Below are 6,418 nucleotides of genomic sequence, written 5' to 3' on the forward strand. Positions count from 1 at the left end.
GAGCAGACACAGCAGATAATGGCACGGATAACCATTTCCAAAAGAAATGCTATGAAAGCAAGACAAGTGAATGCTTTGTGCTACTTGGTGGTTGAGAGGCTGTTTTGAGTTTGCTCTCCATCTCTGTGAAGAAGGGGGATTGGTGGAGGTTCCATAAAGTTTTACTGCTAATTAGAGGAGACATGAATTGAATGAGCTGTTCTGCGTGTGAACTGCAGTGTGTTTTTTGGATCTAGTTACACCAACACACACTAAACAGTGGATTCTAAAATGCAAACAATGTGGAACAGGTCAGCACATGGAAACATACAGGTTAATATGTTAAACGCAATGTACATTCATGACCCATAATGGTTCCGCCTTCTCCTACTTTTTTAGCAAATGAGTTTTTAGTCAGTCCGCCACTTTAGTCCGGATAATTCAATGTCTTGCCAAGAAGTTTTCTACAGACATTCATGGTCCCCAGGGGACAAATCCCAAAGACAACGGTGATCTTCTGACTTTTCCTGTGCTTTTGTATTTCGAGTGAAATATCTCAACAGCTATCAGGTGGATTGTCATGAGATTTGGGTCACACATTCATGTCACCCTCAGGATTAATTGATGATCCCCTGACTCTTCATGTAGCGCCACCATCAGGTCAAAATGTGTATTTGTCTCATACTTTGGTTTATCACCATACCTGAAATAAAACAATGACATTCCCATCAAATTCCGTTGTAAGTTGTGCCTAGTGATAATTATCAAATGTTAGCATGCTAAAATGCTAAACATGGTGAACATTACACCTAAACATGAGCAACTTAGCATCGTTATTGTGAGCATGGTAGCAGGCTGATATTAGCATGACCTCAAAGCACTGCTGTGCTAAAGTACAGCCTCACAGAGCTGCTGACGTGGCTGATAGACTCCTCTGCTTTTTATCCATTGAGTGACTCTACTTGAGGACGAGCTGTATCAGCTTAAAATGCCGTTAATGTGAACTTTCTTTATTAATACCTCACAGTCAGTCGAAAGTAATAAAGCTGCCAAAGGCGAAAGCAAAGGACAGTGTGGAGAACTGGCGCAGATGAGATCAATTCTGATGTACTTTCATTATTCAGTTGTGAGATCATTCTCATGAATTCAAAGCATGTGTGGCTTGTGTTGGCAAGGTGTAAGAGACCACAGAAACACTAAATGTTTATGATTACCAAGCGAATTAAAACAAAGGGTTTTTGTACGGAAATAAGCTTTAATTGTTTACTTACTAATTTGACTAAAGTCAATGGATGCCTGATTTAAAAAGTGAATTGCTCGTCGCCTTTTACATTTTTAGTTCCTTCATGGTGATTTTAGTTCTGGCCTTAACTCTACAGTGACCAAAAACAACATCCAAGCACTGAAAGCGGATAACTATAATAAGCTGTGGATAGAGCACTGCTGTAATCAGATGTATTTTTGTCATTGTGGGCAGCAGAGGTTTACTGCACAACCATCGCATGTGTTATTCTTCGTGTCTTCTTTGTCCTCGCAGGCACACGAAAGCAGAGGAGGTTCAGGCAGTTCATACGAGCCTGTCATAACTATAATTATATTACTCACTGTCCCCCATCAGGTGCTCACAATGTAAGTGTAGAGATGGCATTAAAGCAATTATGAGCTTTTTTTGGCATGCACTCTACCATGTGACCACCATGTGACTCTGTGACTACCAGCAGGTTGGAAAGAACATGACCATTTCTCTCAAAATAGGCCAAGTGTATCGTGGAATCTGTTTTTGTTCGAGTAAAGCAGGGTAAGGCTTACACTCACATGTTTTTACATCGAAGCACAACTTCTCTTAAAAACAGTTGTAATACAATTTGTGTGATACGTCAATGACAAGGGTATAATTTGACCGAGGGTGAAACGAGCACCATCAGATAAAAAGTCACAAATGCAAGTTGGAAGTATATGGCATAGAGGTAAGTGTAATACTTGTGTGGTGTTTATTTTGATATAATCTTGATTGTTTCTCTCTGACAATGTGATTCTGTACTTTAATCAACACATTCAGTCCTAATTAAAAACTCAAATATAAAAAAAAGAGCTGAAGACTATGTGGTTGAAAGCTCTGGAGAAAAGCTAGTGAATGGACCTTGAGTTATAACTTCTTGCTGTTTACTTACTTTGTGAAGCTCCACACATCTTAAAACGACTGCATGTCTGTTTACTGGACACAGTTACATGACGTGTTCATCCTCTAATCTGACTCTGTGTGAGATGGCCATATTATAATAGGGCATATTTTTATAAACATCTATTACTTTAACTATGTTTAGCCTGAAGTCAAACCTTTATAAATATATGTGTACATGGCATTTTTCAAATGGTCAAAAATCAGTCACCATAGAAAACAAAACTATTCTATTGTTGGTTTGGGGTCTGCAATAACTAGCTTACTTGATCCTAAATAATACACTTCAAATGGGTGCAGGAGGCCTTTGATTGGCGTTTGACAAAAACCTGCAATTACCAGAGGCAACGTAAGGAACAGCAGCCAGGATCCCAACCTGCTCTTACTGCTCTGTGGCCAGCCAGCAACTACTGTTTTCTCGTAACCAAGAATGCATATTAAGTAAAGGGTGAGGTTTCATGCTGTGATGACTGTACTCTGATGTACTTGGTATTTGAACTGTCAACAGAGATTGTTCTGTTTGCTGATTATGCTAGTGTTATGTAACTGTTGTCTAAAGCAACACTCTCATCATCGACTGCTTAACTGAGGCAATGTGCTGTAGTTGGGATGTCACAGATCCCAACAACAGCACAAGTATGTGTACTTGCTGCTTTTGCGTACATCCTTTGTGCCAAACACATTCCACATCTGGGCCTCCGCTTGTGTGGTTTGCGTGTTTTCGTGGTATGTGCATAAATAAGTGCACAAAAGTGTCAATAGTTCCATCTTTTCAGTCAGAGAATGTTGCTCGTTGGTCAGTTTTGGTAACTTTTGAGTTATTGACGATGGCTGTTTTTTCTGTGACATGCTGTAAATGTAACACACAAAAGTGAATTCATAGTTCTTTGAATATGTTCATCTTCAGACACGCAATTAGAGTTTTGTGCTAAGCTTATTCTATGGCTCTGAATATGTCTGCAAGTCATTCCATTGCAAAAACAAGCACACCTCTTCTGTAAGTTGTTGTTCTCTTTCTGTATGTTATTTACGTCAGATCTTTGAAGACCTAGGTTGTAGTAACATCAGTGTGGGGGAACACTCTTCTGGAGCATGCAGCAAACTGCTCTTAAGTTGAATTAGGTCACTGAGAAAAGAATAGCATCCTTGTTGTCAGCCCCGCTCACCTGTTGGTCCTTCTGCCAGTTGAAGGCATATCGCTCAAAAAGTATAGGCTCATATGAGGTCAGGACAACCTTGAGCTGTGAAAAAAATGTAGAGGAAAGATATCGTGTGTTTCGTGATATTGAGAAACACTTTCCCCATCTGTTCTCGCCTGCTGCTGTCATCACTGCTCTTCAGCTCCACTGGCTACTCGTCTATGAAAGAACGGACTCGACTTTGATTTAGCTCCTGTTCAATGAAGTACTACTTGCCCAATTATAGTGCATATAAGGTTCAATTTAAATTGTGAGTTTAATTCATCCACATTGCTTCTTAACTGTTGATCAGCCTGCCTTCTGATTTGAGGTTTGCACCGACACTATTTTCTTTTAGGAATGGACTCAAGACATTTTGTGTAGCTTTTCATCAGTTGTGTGTGCGTATGCGTGTTAGTGTGTGCTGCCTGAATACATGTTCCAATTTATTTTTAACTGTTTTGTCGCTCTGTAAAGCACTTTCAATTGCTTTGCTATGAGATTGTGCTTTAAATAAACTGCAAACTTGAAACAAAACGTTATTCTAACACACAAAGGATTTGAATTCCTTCAGCCCAGTGCCTTTACCGTTAGTTTTTTTTTTACACACAACTCGTGGAACACTTCAGATCTTTCGCAAAATAAAACCCTTCATTCCAAACCATACAATAATTCATAAACCTTAATTTTGTCACCGTAAGACACACACGGTCGATAGGATCTGATTGTCTTTGAACCAGTTACACACTGCTGTGCTCAATCTAAAACACTTTTAACATTTCTACATTTCTAATGATAGAGTCTGTGTTTGATTGTTTTCAGAGACATTGTTAGAGTGAAGTACATATTGACCAAACACAACACACAAGACCAGTATACGTACTGCATACTGATGTCAATATTTATCACTCTCTGCATTGTATAATCAATCACTACACATTTCCAAAGGTTGCATTTTGTACTGATAATCAGAGCAGGTTAGATACCTCTCATAGGTGTGCAACAAGATGTCTATTGCGGTGGGATAACACTTACCTCTGAAAGGCGTTTTATTGTGGATGTAAGCACTAAAAAAAGACCACAGCTGAGTAACGAAAACAATGGAAGCCATCCTAGCAGCGAGAAGCCTGTTTTCAAAAACGTGTATTAACAATTGAATTCATATGTTTTCCATTGCCTACACACTACATATCAAAAGCTTGATTTTTGTAACCATGCCTTAAATAGAAAAAGTCCACTTTGAAATTCTACAAAGCACTACACACTGTTTCTTACATTAGACGCACATCTTCAACAATGAAATCTCTTGCAATCATTGGGAAAACACTTCTATTCAATATACAAACACCCACACCCACATAAATACACATGAAAACACACAAACACATTGTAGACTAATTGGTCTGAGCCTTAGCACTATAAATAGTCCTCAGGTAAGATCACACTGTGTTTACAGTTTACTCTAACAATGACTCGACCCTAATAAAAGTATAATGTTAATTAAAGGTGTTTCAGATTGTGACTGGTTCACACAAACTCCAACTGTATGAACCATGTGTGTGCCATGTGGTGACAAAATCATTTTTTAAATACACTGTAGAGTTTTGATTGAGGTGTTTTATTCTGCAAACGATGTGAGGTATTCCAGTGCATGGGAGCTGGAGAAGTGACTATTTATTGGTATGTTAGTGCTCTCTGCTGGACAGAAACCATAAATACACCAAGAGAGAGGGAGTAGGGTTCATCTGGTGTAAAAGTATAAATAGAAGATTATAAACACTTCATTGTACGTGAAATGCGATAAATCACAGGACATTTTCAACTGATGAAAATTACCCCATCCAGATAACGAGAGGGAAGTACATCTATTTCCACTGCTCTCTTTTAGCCGGTGTCCATATTGTAAACATACGGAATGACTCATAAAAGTAGCGGTTGCAAAAAGGTAATTCTTTCCTTACTGAGAAGTTCTGGTTGTGTCATAATGTCACAGATATTCTTGAAAAAAAAGAGATTGGGTAAGCTTTTTCAAATATGAATCATATTTTTATGCCTAACCCAAATGGCCTTGCTTGATTTGATATTAAAAGTAAAATAAATCATGCTTCAGCCATGAGGAAAGTAAAATACATTTTCACAATGGATACAGTTTCTGCGTTGTTTTACAACAATTCATCATTGAATAAGCTGGTGTAATTAGGATTTCTGACACAGAAAAACTCAATAAACAATTAGATTTTTCACAAAATGTTTTTTTTTTTGACATCCATCAAGTCATTTAGCAGAGGTACCTTTTTGTTAACAGCATTGGTAGCTCTTCATCTATGCAGATTGACATCTATCAGCTTTTACATTAAGACAAAATTTTACCCCAACTGCTCTGAAGGTACAAAAGAGAAGCGAGTTCACTGCAATTTCTCAGTACCGCCACACATTCTTGATTGGACTGACTCAGCCATTCCAAGACATAACCATTGTTGTTTTCCAGTCATTCATGTGTAGCTTTAACTTCATGTTCACGGTTGTTGTCTTGCTTGAAGAAAAATCCTCTCCCAAGTTGCAGACTGCAGCAAGCTTTCCTCCAGGATTTCTTTATTTTGCTGCATTCATTTGACCCCCCCACCCTCACCAGCCCTCCAGGGCCTGCTGCAGAGAAGCATCAGCATGATGCTGCCTCCACCAGGAATTTATGGTATGTTGTTCTTCTGCTAATGTGCAGAGCCTTTAGTGTTTAGTATGAGTGTGATGCACAACAAAACATATATTTGATCTCTTCAAACTATTCAATTATTTTCACGTTGTTTCAGCATCTCTCACTGCCCTTTGGACAACTACTTTTTATTTCCTCAAAGGTAACGTTCTCTTTCAGCACCCTGTGAAGCACCTGGACACATGCAGCTCCTTCAGAGATGCCATAGACCCTTTTTGGTGGCCTCCATCAGTCCCCTTGTTGTAGGGATACTCAGCAGATTTGCAGTTATGCCATATTTGTTGATTGACCCTACTGTACTGGTATATTTGGAATACCCCGGAAATTTTCTTGCACCCTTCCCCTGGTTCTTACATTTCAATAACTGTCGCA

The sequence above is a fragment of the Melanostigma gelatinosum genome (genome assembly GCF_949748355.1).
Source record: "Melanostigma gelatinosum genome assembly, chromosome: 18".
Lineage (NCBI taxonomy): Eukaryota > Metazoa > Chordata > Actinopteri > Perciformes > Zoarcidae > Melanostigma > Melanostigma gelatinosum.